Source organism: Hydra viridissima, unplaced genomic scaffold (genome assembly GCF_058129835.1).
Source record: "Hydra viridissima isolate aposymbiotic clone 2 unplaced genomic scaffold, HvirCarnegie_v1 scaffold_11, whole genome shotgun sequence".
Taxonomy (NCBI): Eukaryota; Metazoa; Cnidaria; class Hydrozoa; order Anthoathecata; family Hydridae; genus Hydra; species Hydra viridissima.
In genome coordinates, this window is record NW_028324310.1 from 10203610 (window position 1) to 10221008 (window position 17399).

Genomic DNA, 17399 nt, shown 5'->3' on the forward strand with positions numbered 1-17399 from the left:
TAACTAACTTTCAATTGATAAAGGTTGCTAAACAGTTAAAATTGAAAAACTTTCGAGGTGTTTTTGTGAGGGATGATTTACCAAAAAAGACAATGAAAAAAGAATGTGGAATCGTGAATACGGGAGATTCAAGCACTGGTGGGTTTCATTGGGTGGGTTGGTTTAAAGACGGTGATAAGAAATACAGTTTTGGTTCTTACGCTCAACCTCCTCTTGTAGAGCTCGTCCATTATTTAAAAAGTCCAGTATTTTACAACAGCGAAAGAGTTCAGTTTGGTGATACGTCTTATTGTGGTCATTTGTGTCTTTACGTTTTAAAAAAATTGAATGAAGGTCTTGACTTTCAAGAAGTTATCAATACCTTCTGGTAAAATTTTTAAAGAATAAAGTTTTTTAAAAATAACAAACCATGGAGAATATTCTAAAGCATGTTGATATTAGGCTTGTCACCACTAGAAAAGATGTTCTAAAATTGTCAAGAAAACCTAATTATGAGCGAAATACCATTTTTGATGAAAACCTAATCGCGGTTCACATGAAGAAAACAAATGTCTTTTACAACAAGCCTGTTTACTTGGGACTGAGCGTTCTAGACATAAGCAAAACTCTCATGTTCGAGCATCATTACGACTACATCAAACCTAAATACGGAGATCGTGCAAAACTACTCATGACCGACACTGACTCGCTCATTTACGAAATCGAAACGGATGATTTTTATCAAGACATTGCTGATGACGTTGAAAGCAAGTTTGACACGAGCGAATTTCCTAAAGATCATCCTGCTATTCAAAACGTTGGGTTTAAAGTAGGCTTGAATAAAAAGTTATTGGAATGTTCAAGGATGAAACCGGTGGCAAGCAAATTAAAAAGTTTGTTGGACTTCGACCGAAACTCTACTCCTACAAAACCTATGAAAAAGAAGAGAAAAAATGCAAAGGGGTTAAAAATAAAGTCGTTGAAAAACACATCACTCATCAAGACTATTACGACTGCTTAATGAACAAGACAGAAAAGCTCGCAACCATGAATGTTATCCGATCTCATCTTCACAATGTCTACACCGAAGAAATCAACAAAATCGCACTCAGCGCTAACGACGACACATCTTACAAGACGGTATTCACACCTTGGCTATTGGACACTACAAACTAAAACCTTCTTTTACATTTATGGATAATGATAAAGTCTTTGCTCTGGAATAGCTTACGACAAAAGAAACATTTTTACTACTTCATTGCAGGTTCTGGCAAGATATTAATACGTTAAAAAAAAGTTTGGCTTAAGTATAGAAATATATATCAATGAGCTGGAATCGGCATTTCCTAGTAGTTGCATTTAAAACTGAAGGAGTAATGGCCCGTTTAACTTTTCGCGGATTTTTATTAACACCCGCTACGTGAAAACTTCTTGCGAAACTTTCTCTGCAATTTTTATCATCTTCATAACGACCACTGATCTCTATAACAACTGGATAGCGCATCTCTAATTTCAAAATTGACGCCAAATTCGCCATAATGGAAAGCCCCAGAACGCTGAAATCTGATACTGTGTATTTAAAGCGATAAGCCGAAAAGCAGAACTTAATGCTTACGAGAATTAAATTTTTAGGGCTTTCCAATAAGGCGATTTTACGTCAAAATATTAGAAGTTTTGCTCGGAGTTGCGCCATCCAGTTAATATAGAGATCAGTGATAACGACTCTCTTGTACTAATCGCCCGGTATCCGGTCCAGTTTCGGCCATAAAAAATGCCAGAAACGAAACTCCGTTTTCTGTCCAAATCGGTTCAAGGTGCTATCAAGAATTGTGTTGCGTAAATATCACCTGACTTATCAAAAACATCAGCAAAACATGAAAATTTTTTGTTTGCTTTCAACTAAATGTTCAAGGTAACGACTGAATCAAGATGTGCATGTTTGAAATAAAATTTATATAGCTTTTGTTGTTTTCTTGGTTAAACTATGATTAAATGATGAGGAAAATAATTGTTAACCATTTAATAGCCTAGCAAAATAGTTCAGAAATGCCCCTAAAGTTCATGATGTTTGAAAAAAATTCAAGAAATGCGAGAACAATTATAAAATAAATAATCAGTATCGACAATGGAAAAAAGGTATGGTTAGATAAAAATATTTAATATTGAGTAAAAATATTATTTAATGTTTAATGTTAGTTATAAAAAGAGTTGAACTTAGATATTCGTCCTTGAAAACACGTGCTTACTTCTAAATGTTGTGCATTATATTGCGACAAAATACGTTTTCAAAACGAAGATGAAAAATACAAAATATGATATTTAACAAGCTGCTTTCATTAAATTAACTAGTTATTCCTAAGAAAATTAATTGTTGGTAAACTAAAGAATCAATTAAACTTAAATGTTTTGCTTAAAAGAAGTTGGTGTAGTTTTCTTTTTTCAAATTTAATTTATGCACTTAACATCATAGGAGTTATTTTTAGCTTTTTAACAAAAAATGGTTTTTTTAAAAAATATATTTGGTTTTCATGCATTAGAAATATTAACATGATTGTATTTTATTTCAGAATCAACTCAGTCAAGACTAAAGCAAAAAAAAAAAAGCAGAAGTTAGCCAATGGCATTAAGGTAATCTTTCTTATTAATAAGCACAAAAATCAAAACAACAACAAAAAACAAATAATGTAATTTAAAAAAAAAGAAAAAAGCTGGTTCAACAGCTTTTAAAAACCAATTAGTGCAATCAGTACAAATAATAATATCAAAAAAAAAAAAAAAAAAAGGAATAAATAAATATCTGGTTATGCTTAGAATCATATGAAGATTCAAATCATGAGGAGAGAGATAATTCTCCAAACAATTCTCAAAAAACTTACTTAATTTCTTTGTGTTATGAGTAAAGTTTATAAAATTTTAGATGAAATGCATGAATGGTTCAACACCAGAAGTTTCCCTTGCTGTGCAGCCTTAGTATTTGCATACATCTTGCAGGAAGTTTTAACAGGTGTAAGCTCAAGTTGCTCGTTAAATGATGAAGAAAGTATCTTGGCAAATCATAGCAGTGACAAGCTCATTTATGTCCTGCAAAAGTAGCCCTACCATTGCCAGATTAAAGACAAAATTAAAAACATAAAACTAAAAAAGGTGGTAGTTCAGATAAGTTTATTACTTTTGGGAATATAATGAGACCTTTTATGTAGTTGAACTTTTATTCTATTTATGCTTTCGCAATTAGTTTTGTTTATTTTGCTAAATATATAAAAGATATTCTGTTAAATCACTCTTACAATTCTTATTTAAACTTTGTTCTAACTTTTTATCTTTACAAAAAGAAGTTGTTTTGTTATTCTGTTAAAACTTTTCACACGTGCTCTTTGGAATTAAATCTGATGTTTTAAGAGTTTTTTAAAAAGATAAATAACTCCTGTGATGATAAGCCACATAAGTTAAATTTAAAAAAAGGACAACTGCACCAACCTTTCTTTGAAATTACTGTTTAATGTTAAACTAATTTAACTATAGTAACTTGCTAAACAATATATTTAAAATTTTTCAACTTTATTTTTAACTCAAACCAGGAACATTTGAAAAATAGTTTGAAAAACTTTTTTAGCCTTTAATTTTAATCTTTGCCAAATAGAATCAAACAGGAAAAAAAATTTATTGGAGAAGTACTTTATTATTGAGCAAACCACCTAAGATTCTACCCCAAATGCTTCAGCAAATATTACGTCTGAAGGCAGGGATTGCAGTAACCTGACTCAACTTTACCACTGAGGAAATTAAATTTTTTACCTAATTTTGGAATGATTGAGGAAAGGTGGTGAGTATCTTACGTGTTTTTGAAGAGGCATCTTTTTGCAAATGATATCAAAAATAACTTTCTAATCTAATACATCCCATCTTCCAAAAGGATATACTGCCTAGTAAAATAAATAAACTCCTTCCGAATAATAAAAAAAACAAACTTTCTTTAGTCTAGAAAGTGTTAGAGTATGTTAATAACTATTATAAACATCGCGTTTTGTGTAATTCGAGAAAAAAATCATGTAAAAAAATATTGTTCGATTCGGTTACGCTTTCGGTTTGGGGATATTTTTAGTTTCCGGTTACGGTTTCGGCAAAATATTAGTGCCAGTGTTGGTGTTTTTCACCAACTTTGTTAGTTTTAGTTTTTTTTTTGCTGAGGTTTTTGTTGTTATATACATTTTTTTTTTTTTTTTTTTAAACTAAATAAGAAAAAAAATATTTTAATTTTCTTGGTGCTAAATACTCACCATCAATGAAGATCTGGCATGAAAACAAAGGTTCCTTTCTCTTCGCAGTAATGAACTTTTTGTACCCGTTCTAGCAGATTATTAATAATAATAAAATCAATATATTGATTGAAAGTTCTCAGCGCATTATCTCAGAAGACCAAGGAAGACAAAATCTGACATTATTTTCAGTGTTAAGAAAATAATAAACAAATGTCACAAGGGCCTCATTCTATCCTAGTATCCCACTTTATCTTGTGTCCCTCTACCAGGACATAGCCAGGTAAAAGAAAAATTCATGGATAGATTTCTACCTTAGTTTTTATATTTTGACTCAGAGAATGTGCTCAATGGCGGGAAAATATTAGTATTACACATTAAACTCACATCCATCTCAGTACATAAATAAAGGTTTTTTTTCATTGTTAATCTGAAAAAGTATTTGGTTTAACAAATACTTTTTCAAATTAACAAAACCTAATTTAACGGAAAGCAGATATTTTGTTCATTCGCATTTTTTTCTTAAAAAGTTATTAGTAAAAAAAACGAAATTCAAGAAGGTCTTGAATATATATTTTTAGAGTACTACACTTAATTTGCAGCATTGTGGTTCAAAAGATGTATATTTTCAAAGTTAGGGCCACATAAAGCATAAATTTACATTTTTTGTTACTTATGGGATTTTTGTATAGTCTTGTCCTACTGCGCTTTGATATCAAATATGGCTTTAAAATCGTATTATGTCTGAATATTTAAAAAAAAAAATAGTATTTTACCTTGATTGTTGTAAACGCAACCGACATCCTTTGGCACTGGCTATCGAAAGAACATTAGTTGGCGTGGCTTGTATCTTTAACTGAAAGAAGAGTTAATGTTATTTTAAGCTTTTATTCTAATCCAACACTTGCAACTTAAGCTGCGTGCAAACAATTAAGCAATTCTTTTAAAGAACTTTATCATAATTTTTATTATTATGTCAGTCGCTGTGTTAAATCTTCTTTAACTAGTTGGGGGTAAATCCGATTTTTGTTTGCTGGTGAGACCGTGAGTCTTTCCGCTCTCATCATGTTCGTCCAGCCCGAAATTTTTCTTTGTTCTTCCTTGCTATTTTAGTTTAAATGTAAATGACGTATTTTCAACATGCGATATTGAAAAGAAGTTAAGTATGAAGTTTGAAAAAATAATTAAAAACTTAAGAAAAATAAGTGTCTCATTGCAGGTTTTTTTCAAATTAATTAAGTTGTTTAAATATCCCAACATTTTGTAAATTATCACACTTTTGGATTTTTTATTTTACAGTTTATTTAGGCTAAAAAAAGGACTTCGAGTGTGTTCAAGCTTATGAAAGATTTTGTTGTATTTTTAAATTCATTTCAAACATAAACAGTGCAAGGTTAATTTCATTCTATGAATTAGTTATAATGTTGAAACCTATGAAACATTAATGAAGGATATAGATAGATATTGAAATGTTATTTTAAATTTTCAAAAGTCAGCATATGTAATATGAATAAGCAGATAAGATATTTGCAAACTGATTTATAGTCTAGTCACACAAGCACGAATAATGAAAACCATAAGATTTCTGGCTTCAAATCGGATTTCTTAATGTCACCTGAATGAGCGAAAAGTATTTGAAAATATAAAATACATGTAAATTAGCAAAACATGCTCAAATATACACGGCCAATTTTTCGATGGAACAATCTTAACACACTGTAAACAAAATTTTCCATGAAATTGTTCAGGAATATACAAAGATTGTTTGTTTTGAATTTCAGGTTCTACATAAGAACGCTTTTCTGCTATGCTATATTGGGTGCAATCAAATATATATGTGAGATTTTCCCCATTAATATAGGGCATTTATGCAACTTTAGAATAATATGGAAAACGTTCTACATAAACTGGTTTTTACTGTATGCAACATGTAACAAAAATTAAGAATTGATTCTTAATTTGTACAAATTATTAGTTTATACTTAAGTATTCTTGCAGCCTCATTGTGTCTCAATTTGTTGTAAAATTTTACTTATAGTCGTTGTCTAGAAGCAATGTAAAGAACATTTAAAGTAGAAAAAGACGGAAACAACGCTTTCTCCTACAGAGTGGAATGAATAACTTAGAAAAGAATAAAGGTGGCCACGCCACTAATACCATTATCCAATCTTCAAGAAATGATTGCATTACGCTTTCATGTTTTAAAATAAGCATGTTGTTTATCTTTTTAATGAAATTGTTAATTTTAAGAAACTTTTTTTCATTAAAGAAATTTATTACCTTCATAACTAAGTAACAAAAAAATTACATGTTTAAAACACAAATTTTTAAAACACAAATATTGCACATACTTTGTGCAGATACTTTTAAGTATTAAATGAATATATAAATACATACATAAACAAATAATGCACAAACTAATAGTTAAAATGAAAATTGTATTTACATTGTGTTAAAAGTCTTTATACAGGAAATTAAATCTTTAAAAGTCATATTCTTGTTATGAAGTATTCTTGTTATGCGATGAAATATTGATTGAATTCATTTAAAGGACTATGTAAACGTGTTTATACATTTTTGCTAAAATAAAATTTTCACAGGTAACTTTTGTAGCCTAACTAAATATTGAGTAAATAAACGTTAAATAAGTATAACATAGACTTGTTTTATTTCAGGTTCGTAAGATCAACCGGTTGCCGTATATATGAACTTTCATGGAAATGTAATTACAATTACCAATGACATGAGACCTTCCATTTGTGTTTTATTGACAATTTGTAGAAGCAAATAAATGGAAGCAGCTAAATAATACGACAGTAAATTTTCAGATTGATTTTAGATCAAAGTTTTCAACGAAAAAAGTTAAGAGTTTGCTGCCAGAAACTCTTCCCCTATTGGTTTTAGGAGTATTTTTTTACCAACTTTTACCATTTGATTCATTTTTTAGCTTGCACGTCTACCATTATGGATTCACCATATTGTTTTTTATGTGTTTGAACTGTTTTTTGTGAAGTTCATAATTTGTGCCCTTAAAGAACCCTAAATAAAAATTTATGCACAATTTAAACAATTAAATAACATTTATGTCCTTCATTTTGGATCCGCCATTTTGTTTTCCCTAACTTTTTTTTAGCAATTTCTTAATCAGTAACCTCAAAACAGTATGAAAACTAAACTTTTACCAGTCTAGAAGACGAGCCTTTGACATGTTTAGACTAGCTTTGAATAGGCAGACATAAATTGCTAAACAATATACTCGAGTTTTTAGTGGTAGGTGGATCGAATTTCGCAACCTTGTCTGTTTACATTAAGTATCTTAGTAGCAGCTTGAGAGCGTGTCAAAGGGGAGTTCTGAAAAACGTAATTTTTTTGTAAATGACCGACCACTTTTGGTTAGATATTTTCTGGTTTTTACATCTCTCACATAATTTGCAGCTGTTAAGGAAATGCTCTTTTTGAACTTATGGTTTCAAAATATCGATTTTGTGAATTCTGCTGTAAAAGTTTTTTCCTAAAGCCACTAGCCAAATTTTTTGTAAAAACTAGTTTTTTTCCTGTGAGTTTTTTCTTTGCTTCAACGTGTGAGAAAACTTACAAAGGAATATTTCTTTTTTTGAAAAGAATGTTTTTTTTTGAGTCTTCTAAAATTCAGCTCTCATTTTAAAAAATAGTTTTTTCTATTTAACCATATTTTAAAAGCATAGGTTGATTGCCTGTAATTACCTTAACAGTTTGCCGTTTTTTTGCGCCGTTTTAGCGATAGAAGTAAAGAAAAATGTTTACCCAAATGATTGTTTAGTTCATACATTTTAGCATCATATTTGACTTTTAAATTCAGGAAATGTATCTGTGTTTTAATTTCTTTCTTTACACCTTAAGTTGTCAATCATCTAGAGTACAAAATAAGCACTTTGATGTGTATTGCTCAAAACAATTAGAGGACATTATTCCAGTGTCTAGAAAGAGCTATTGTTAGATTAGAAATCAGACAAACGCAGCATGTTATTGCTCAAGTTTGTCTTGTGTCAATTATATTTTCGTAGTTTCTTAATACAAACAGAAATAAATTTGCGAAAGGAACAGTTGGATTAGTAAAGATATGCTCTTTTTTAGATGACAAAATTCTTTACTCCTCATTGCGCCGAAAAACTTATATTTTAGTTTTAACCATATTTAGCTATGTTTATTTTAAAAAATTTATTTTATAAAATTATTTATTTTGTATAATTGCATATTTTATATAATTGTTTGCTTTAGGATATTATATGCCAAAATCACTTTTACTTAAATGGAATGTTTTAGGACACGTAACAAAACCAGTTATGGCTTAAATTTCCCAAGGGAGACTTTTCTCGAGTATCAACAAAACCAATAAGAACTTTTAGGCTGATTAACACCAAGAGGCTGTTTATCTTATGTTTTAATAAATATTGGTAGACTTAGTCTAAACCATTTAGTCAATGCGATTTCTAAAATGTCGCAAGAAATGTTATTTCAGCCGAGCGGCTTTGGAGTTCTTCAAAAGATAAATACAGCCATTCACAACTTATTTACATTTTTGATTGGAATAAATATTTTCTGAATTATCCTTGTAAGGGCGGTCTTTATTATATGTGATTTATCTGTTTTAGTGTTCGAGATTTATAAAGATTTATAGAGGTATGGGTTCTAGTGTTAAATTGATTGAATGTGGGGTTTGGGGTTGAGGTTGAGGTTCTAAGGACAATCATTTTCGATATAAGTTCCATTAGTTTGTAATGATTAGTACTCTTTTATTCATAGTGTTAATAAAATTAAGTATAATATTTTCTTACTCTTCTTGTAGTGTCTAATAACTTTTTTATTAATTTCTCCTCTTTCATTCTTCTTTATCTACAAATATCTCATCACCTTTTTCTTTATTAGAAACGGCCAAAACTTTCGTTTTTCTTTAACCAATATTTCTTCCGACTTCTGTTTAATTTTTGCTTTTTCTGTTTATTAAAAGTTTCTTCTCCTTTTTCTCTTTTTTCACTTATAAAACGTCTTGTTAATCCAAAATCTCTTCTACCATAAAAATTCTCTCTCTCTAAAAACTCAATATAAAAACTCTCTTTTTACTCCTGTTTTTTTGACTTTATTTTTTTTGAGCTTTTATACTATTTGCTTGCGTTTGGGTTCCGCTATAAAAAATTGTATTTTTGCTTGTATTGCTGTTAGTTGATATATGCACATTTTTTCACATTTTATTTACTCTATATAGTTTTTGACTTGTGAATAATGTTAACCATTCCTTGTATTTTTGAACAGTCACGAGTTTAATTGTGAACAAAAGCAAACATGTCATATTGGAACACGAAGATTGCGGCAGTTACTTCGATGATGATAATAATCTTTCGTCATTGGTTGTAACTTAAACTATGACTCTCTAAGTGAAAAACACGTGTTTAAAGATTACCTGACAATTGCTGCTACCAATTAACTTTCACCTTCTAAGAAAAAGAATTTTGTAAATTACCCAATCTAATAAATTGCATCAAACTAAAGAATATGAAAATATTCATATCTAAGCATCTGCGTATCGAAACTTTTCTTATTACGATACGATACGATAAGATATCGGAATGTGCGTATCGTAAGCTTTTTTATATTACGATAATGTCGTACCCAAAAAGTTTACACGATAAAGTTTCGATAATTATTTATTCATTACGATATTTATTGTTCAGTTACGATAAACATCGTAACTCATATCGTTACTCAAACGATACGTTACTGATAGATTTATTACGATATTTTTTACTTTTTCCGACTATATAATAATTTTTTTAAAAACCTAATTATCTTTAATAAAACTTCTGACAAATGAACTATTTAGTTTATATATATATATATATATATATATATATATATATATATATATATATATATATATATATATATATATATATATATATATATATATATATATATATAAAGATAGATAGATAGATTGATAGATAATATATTTGATAATAATAACAATAATGTTCAAAAACCCCATTATTATGACATTTATTTGGCATTCAAATTTGCTTAAATAAATAAATATTTGAAATTTTTTTTTTCAAAATATTTTTTCAAGTTTGATATTTTTTGTGTCACTAATAAGCATAAAATAATTAACAATTTTTAAACCTCTCTTTTTATTGCATAGTTCAAGTATTGTCTTTCAAATGAGCTGAATGCAACACTATTTTGCTTGTAAATTATCTCAAATAAATTGATTTCAAATGATGGCGTATTTAAATTACTTTTTTAAGTCAAAATTTCACTCATAAATTGAATAGTTTTGCGGTCCAAGATGGTCTAGTAATTTGAGACATGAAGTAGTTGTCCAATATGTACATTATTAATGTAAATTTGATTTATCATCCGCAGATGCCTGCATGGTCTTTATTAATGATTTTTACAAGTTAAATGATGTATCCAATTTAATATGGCTACACATTTTATGAATTTTATTCAAAATAGTTATGTAATAATTGGGTCTCAGTGAGACTAAATTAGTGTTTAAGACTTATTTTAATAATTATGCATCTTAAAATACCTATTTATAATATTTGGTCCAAATAATATTAGCTTGAAGAACTTGAAGTGATCCTAATATTTTGGATGCAGTTGTAAATGGCATGAATTTAACTGCAAATGATAACTTATCTTCTTTCAAAAAGCATCTTCGAAAAATTTGGCATATATGCAAAAGCTCTAAATTTTGTTTCGAAGAGAACAGCAACAACTAAGAGAAGGACAAGATAAAATTAAAAAAATAGTAAAAATAAAACAAGAACAAATAAAAGAACAACTTGGAATTGTTACTGATGTCCCTAAGTCGGGTGGTTCAGGTACATCGAATGAATGAAATACTGGGAAAAGGTTTTTTGAGAATGCTCAAACATTATCCAGCATTTCTGGATTTGATTTATGCTTAATGAAAATGATTTATGTTGTTACAAACATTATCCTCAGGATTGCAAATCAATCCAGATGCTTTCCAAGTGTATTGTGTAAATGTTGCAAATAGATATGTAGAATTGTATTCACGGTATTATTTGTCACAAAGTTTACATCGTATTTTATCACATAAACATGAAGTTGTACAACAATTTTCATTACCTAATGAATTGCTTTCTGAAGAATCACGCAACAATAATTTTAAGAAAGTTCGAGAGCATTTTTCACGTAAATGTTTCCAAAAAAAAACTAACTTGGATCTTTTAATAAGGCTTCTTTGTTCCTCAGACCCACTTATCAGTAGTTATAGAAAAAAAATTCAAGCAAAAAAACCATTTGATCCAGAACCACCTTTATTTTTTATTTTACCATAACTTATACCCTCTTGAATATTTAAGAAACTTGAAAAAAAATGTACAAAAAAAAAATTCTAACCACAACCTTTATATTATTAAACACACAAAAAGGTTAAAGCTTTAAGTTCTTTTTTCATATGGAGTAGATAGTTTCAAGAAATATAAAATTGAGCCCATGAACTATATAAAAACACCTAAAATTAGTAATTGGGTATTTATTTAATCTTTCAAATATATAAAATAGTTTTTAATCAAACTGCCACATTAATATTAGTCTAGTTTAAAACTTCGTTGCTTTAAGAAAGTCACTTAAGCTAGCAACTATGCAAAATGAACGGTTGCTAGGTATTTCCGGTGGTCCTATCAACCAAATAAAAATCCAACAGTGCCACTACATTCGTTGCATGAAAAATTCTTAACCTGGAAATTATGGAGGTTATACGATAAACATTTTAAAATTTATTACTATTGTCCTGTTATAATGAATTTGGTAAATAAAATATTGCTATGCGATTAAGGTATCCATAACAAGCATTTAAACTAACGCCACCGTTGAAACCGCAATCCTCAAATTAGTAAACGGTGCAAAAATGGCTCTTAAATCTTTTTTATATAACGAGTTATTAGTTTTGTCCAGTAAAAGTGAATTCTGGCCCACTGTGTACTCATGTAGTTTAAGGCCAGTCTCCGTAAACTTCGGGTTTGTTTCGTTTATCTGAGGGTGACGTAAAATTGTGTCGTTCAAATCCCGCAGGATTTTTCTAAACGTTTATAATAGAGCGGTGACTAAAAAAGTCCGACAAGAAAATTTTCTAATTTTTTGAGTATATATCATGAGTTCATAACATGTTATGAATTAGTATATAATATAATGATTTATAACAAACCACATTATTTATTATTCAAATCTTGAATACTTATTATTTGCAATAGATTTCTTAAATTGGATGTAAATTGTGTTAGTGTATTTTACAAAATTAGTGCTCAATGTTCAGAACAGAACATAGAAAATAGAAAGTGCTCAATGTTTTTAAAGAACAAGAAAATAGAAAGACTTCTTGACAATTCTGAAAAGAGAAACTGGCAGCGTATATATATATATATATATATATATATATATATATATATATATATATTTACATATATATATACATGTTTTGTTTGTTTAGATATTATCTAAATAATCTAGATAATATCTAAACAAACAAAAAATTAAATCAATTGACTGGATGATTATTGTTAAAACAAAATGAATAAAAATTTATGATAAATTTAATAATGATAATCAATACAAATCAAATCCTATTTAACAAAAATTTATTACTAGAATTTAAACTGTTACTCCAATATAATCATAAAGGATGTTTTCAAAACCAATCGCAAAGGTTTTTCCAATTCATTTTGATGTATATAAACATTCGACAATTAATTGTCGAATGTTTATATACATCAAAATGAATTGGAAAAACAAGATTAAAAAATTTAAAAGATTATGAAAGATTTAAGAGAAGAAAGATTATGAAAGATTTAAGAGAAGAAAGATTTAAAGGTTATGGCAATTGCCATAATCTTTAAACTTATTTAGCTGCTTTTAATAAATTTATGTAAATTACTTGTTAATTCAACTAATGACCATGCATTTGTTGTCATTGATTTATAATGTATTTCGAATAATAATTTTACTACAAAAGAATTTAATAAATCGATTTCTATTTCTTCCAAACAAATCGGTTAAATTCGTTGTATCAACAGTCTACTAAAGACTACTGCTGATTTTATTAATTTATTTATTTTCAATCTAGATCTTTTTCTTTCTCGCAATATTTTCATTCTTGTTAAATAAGCATTTTCTTTTCCTTCACTTTCTCCAGTTTTATTTATCTTTACTATACAAATTAAACATGCTATCAGTCAAATTTCAATGTGTTGTATTTAAGCAGTATCCATCCTCCTATAGTAAAATAAATCACATTTCTATATAATTATAAAATATACTTGTAAATAAATTTTTTTTAGTTATACATTAAGAATTGTAAAATAGTAATTGATTTCTTTGACCAGGAAGTTCCATCAACTACATTAAAAAATAAAAAAAATCATGAAAAGTACTCAAAAGAGACTATGCTATCAAATTATATTTGGAAACTAAAAGAAATAACATATTAACTTTAAATTAAACTGGTCTATTGTAAAAACTGCGCCTACCTATAATAACATATCTCAAAAATGTATATTTTGTTAAAAAAAAAAGTTTGAAATTATTACTTATTTAGATCAAGAAAATTTACTAAATAAAAAAAACTAAGCTTATTTCTAAATGCAGACATGAAAATAAGTACCTTTTAAAAAATTATAAAAACAAATGACCAAACTTATTAACCAACCAAATTTATTTAATTCTAAATACCAATTAAAAATAATAATATATATATATATATATATATATATATATATATATATATATATATATATATATATATATATATATATATATATATATAATCTATTTTGTTTATTACGAATAACTTTCACCGATAGAAACCATTCTGTTTATGCGGTCATCAAAAAGCCTTTCAAAACAAAATCGCTAAATATTACCGAGTTCTCGACACTTTATTGTACGTCGTTGAAAGAAATAATAAAACGTCGGATTTTCTACCCTACCTTCTGAATCAAAGTATGAAAAAACAATATAATTCAATATCGATGTCTAGAAAAGTTGTGCCTAACAGATAACTAGAAAAGTTGTGCCTAACAATTTAAACCCTTATTTTTTGATAAACTAGAAAAGTTGTGCCTAACAATTTAAACCCTTATTTTTTGAAACATTTATCTTTAAGTTTAAGGACAATATGCGTCATCCACCATATTTTTGTCAATAATATTTTTTTGAACTTAGCCCAACTTTTGCTAAGTATTATTCAGCTTAGACAACAAATTTTCAAAAACAGTTTTTTTTAAAAAGAAGTTATAGAAGGTAGAACGAACTACCATAAAAATTTGGACTGGCCTTAAATCACCTGAGTACCACAAGAGAAAACTGTAAAAAATTAATAAGATTCAGAGATGTTTAAGAAACACTGCCAAAACTAACCAGTTACCCCGGCTGACGATACTCTTTTATTTGCGCAACCCTCAAATCCACAACAGAATATGCTTTAAAATTTTGATTAAGGCATTGGGAGGCATTCTTTTTTTATTTTTGAGCAAAAGCTCTCAAAGAAAGTTTTAATTATTTTTTCCAAATATTTTTTTCCCGCAATTTTCTAATTTTACAAAGTTATACATTTTTCATGACATTTTTTTTTTTTTTCATTTGACTTCCTCATAGTATCAAAGCTTTTAAACTCCTATATAAGTTATATTTCATGAAAAAATAGAACATAGATACTCCTAAAAGAATTATAATAATATATACAAAATCAAATATTTTTAATTTCTCATGTTATAGTTCAGAAATATTAACATTTCACCATGAGCTCCTGTTAAGCTATTTCTCTTTGCAGTATATACATTTCCAACAATACTAAAAAGTCTTTCACTCTCCACAGAAGACGGTGGGCACTTTAAATACTTTAAGGCAAGCTTTGCTAATAGTGGCATTTTGGTTTTCTATGATTTCCACCACAACAAAAGATTGCTTTCTTTGTCAATAAGGTCTTTATTTGAGTAGACTTGAATTTTGTTTAATAAAGCTTCATTTGAAATTAAAGTTTGTGGTTGACAAATTACATCAAAGAAAAAATTTTCGTTTAAAAGTTGAGACCATTTAAAGTTATTTCAGGGGGTAATTTTAAGCTTTGCATTGTTATAAATCTTAAACGAAAAGAGATTTTTGGATGAAATTTGAAATCTGTCGATGAATTTTGATCTAGTTTATGATAGAACAAAAAAAAAATTTATACGATTAAAGGAGACGTAGTTCTAGGAAGGGGGCAGTTAGGGATCGGGGTTGGTTTAGCTCAAATCACCCTAATTTTTTGCAAGTAATCCTCATTTGCTACCAGTATCAACATACTAAAAGTTTGAGTATGCCACATGCTTCTTAGTTACCTATCTTAAACAACAAAAATTCCTGGGCACTGCCCTAAAATATGTGTTTTCTCCCCAGGCCCCCACTAAAAAAAGTTGTCGTTTACATTTTTTGAATGAAGAAATGTTTTCTAATGATAATCAAAAATAAAATTTCTGGGGATGTGTTGTAAGGTCTTAGAGTACGTTCCTATGCACCATGACTATTTACATTTCAGTAGAACAAATACTCTGATTGGCCGTACTCTCCAACAATCCAGTCAATTTTTAATGGAATGTTTCTTCAAAAACATTTAGCTAAAATAACAAAAATTATTTTCTCAAAATAATTATTTTATAATATACAAAATTTATCATTTGTTATATTAGGACTTTCTTACAGCATAGGACTTTGTTAGGTCACACCACGGTATATGGATTCATATTTTTTTACAATTAAAAAATCAAATGACAAAACACGTTATCTTTGTTTATGAAGGAGAAATTGATATAGAAAAATATATGATCATTTCACGGTAGCGAATAATACCCTGTTTATTTTAGCTCCAATTTAACAGCTTTTTTTGTAAACTGGTCACGTAAATCGGACATGACAAACCAACTATGTGGCCAAGTTTTATTTTCACGAATGAAATTTTGATAAAAGATCAATATTTTAATATTTTTTCACAGAATTTATTGATTGAATAAAATGTCGCTAACGTATAGCAAGAACCGTTGTGGCCATGGCATAAAATTAATAGCCAAAAACTACGGCAGACAAATTTAAATTTTTAGGGATATTCCTAAAGTGAAAAACCCAAAACTAACGTGGCTGCCGTTAAATTTAAGCTATATGGCCAACTAACATCAATCAGTCGTTAGACGAAAAATTTTTACACAAGTCTTACAAAATATTTTCAAATTCTTTTCAATAACTTAGTATATCCCTAAAATATTTCCATATTTAATCCCAAAAGTTCCAAAAGACCTTTAATAAATATTAGATATATTTTCTGATTAATCAGTAGGACTTTAAACTATGTGGCCATTGCCATAATGGCCGCCCCTAAAATCCGCCCTTGTTATCATATGTTATTACACATGTTTAGGTTTGTTTTAATATTTATGCTTCGTTATTATATATCTAATGATATTTAAAAGCAATATTTCAAAAAAACAATATAATTAAAAGTTAGTGTTTAAATATGCACTGTTCTTTCTCCCCCGGGTAGGGATAGAATGGGTCTAATTATTTTTTTTTTAGTTTTTCGTTTTCTTATTATTTATAAAGTAAAATATATTTATTGGATCATAGAACTAATTGTTATTTGTGATGTCATTATTTAATTTTTAAAAATTGGGATGCTCTGCATTAATTAGAATAATTAATAATTGAGCTTGAACATTAAATATATTAATCTCTCCCGAGTTCCCTGTAAATAACTTTATTGTTGTTTGCATTACCGTTTGTTGATTTATGCACAGTATTGCATATTTTCCTTTCTCTCTATAGTTTGTGAGTTGTGAGAAGTATCAACATTCATTGTATTTTTGAACAGTCACAAGTATAACTATGAACAAAAAAAAAAAACGTACCATATTGAAATGTGGAGAATGCGGCAAGTTCTCAAAGCTTACAGATTTTTTTTAATCTAAAAAAATATGAAAATTTTCATATCTTTTACAAAAGGTTCACTTTACCCCAAGCAAACCTACCACTTTACCCCAACCAAACGTACCACTTTAACAAAATGTCATTAATGATGATTTTGAATAATTAACACAACTGATAATCATAAAAAAAAAATTTTATGTGCTGGAA

At 28.3% G+C, this 17399-nt stretch overlaps 1 long non-coding RNA gene across 1 annotated transcript; it reads left to right on the forward strand.

The window, feature by feature from the left end:
- Positions 1–1769: 1769 nt before the first annotated feature.
- On the forward strand, positions 1770–5000 carry LOC149882106 (uncharacterized). The gene is made up of 4 exons (XR_016445255.1): positions 1770–1891; positions 2006–2115; positions 2547–2607; positions 2897–5000. It is a non-coding gene; the product is annotated as an uncharacterized LOC149882106 (long non-coding RNA).
- The last annotated feature ends 12399 nt before the right edge of the window (positions 5001–17399 follow it).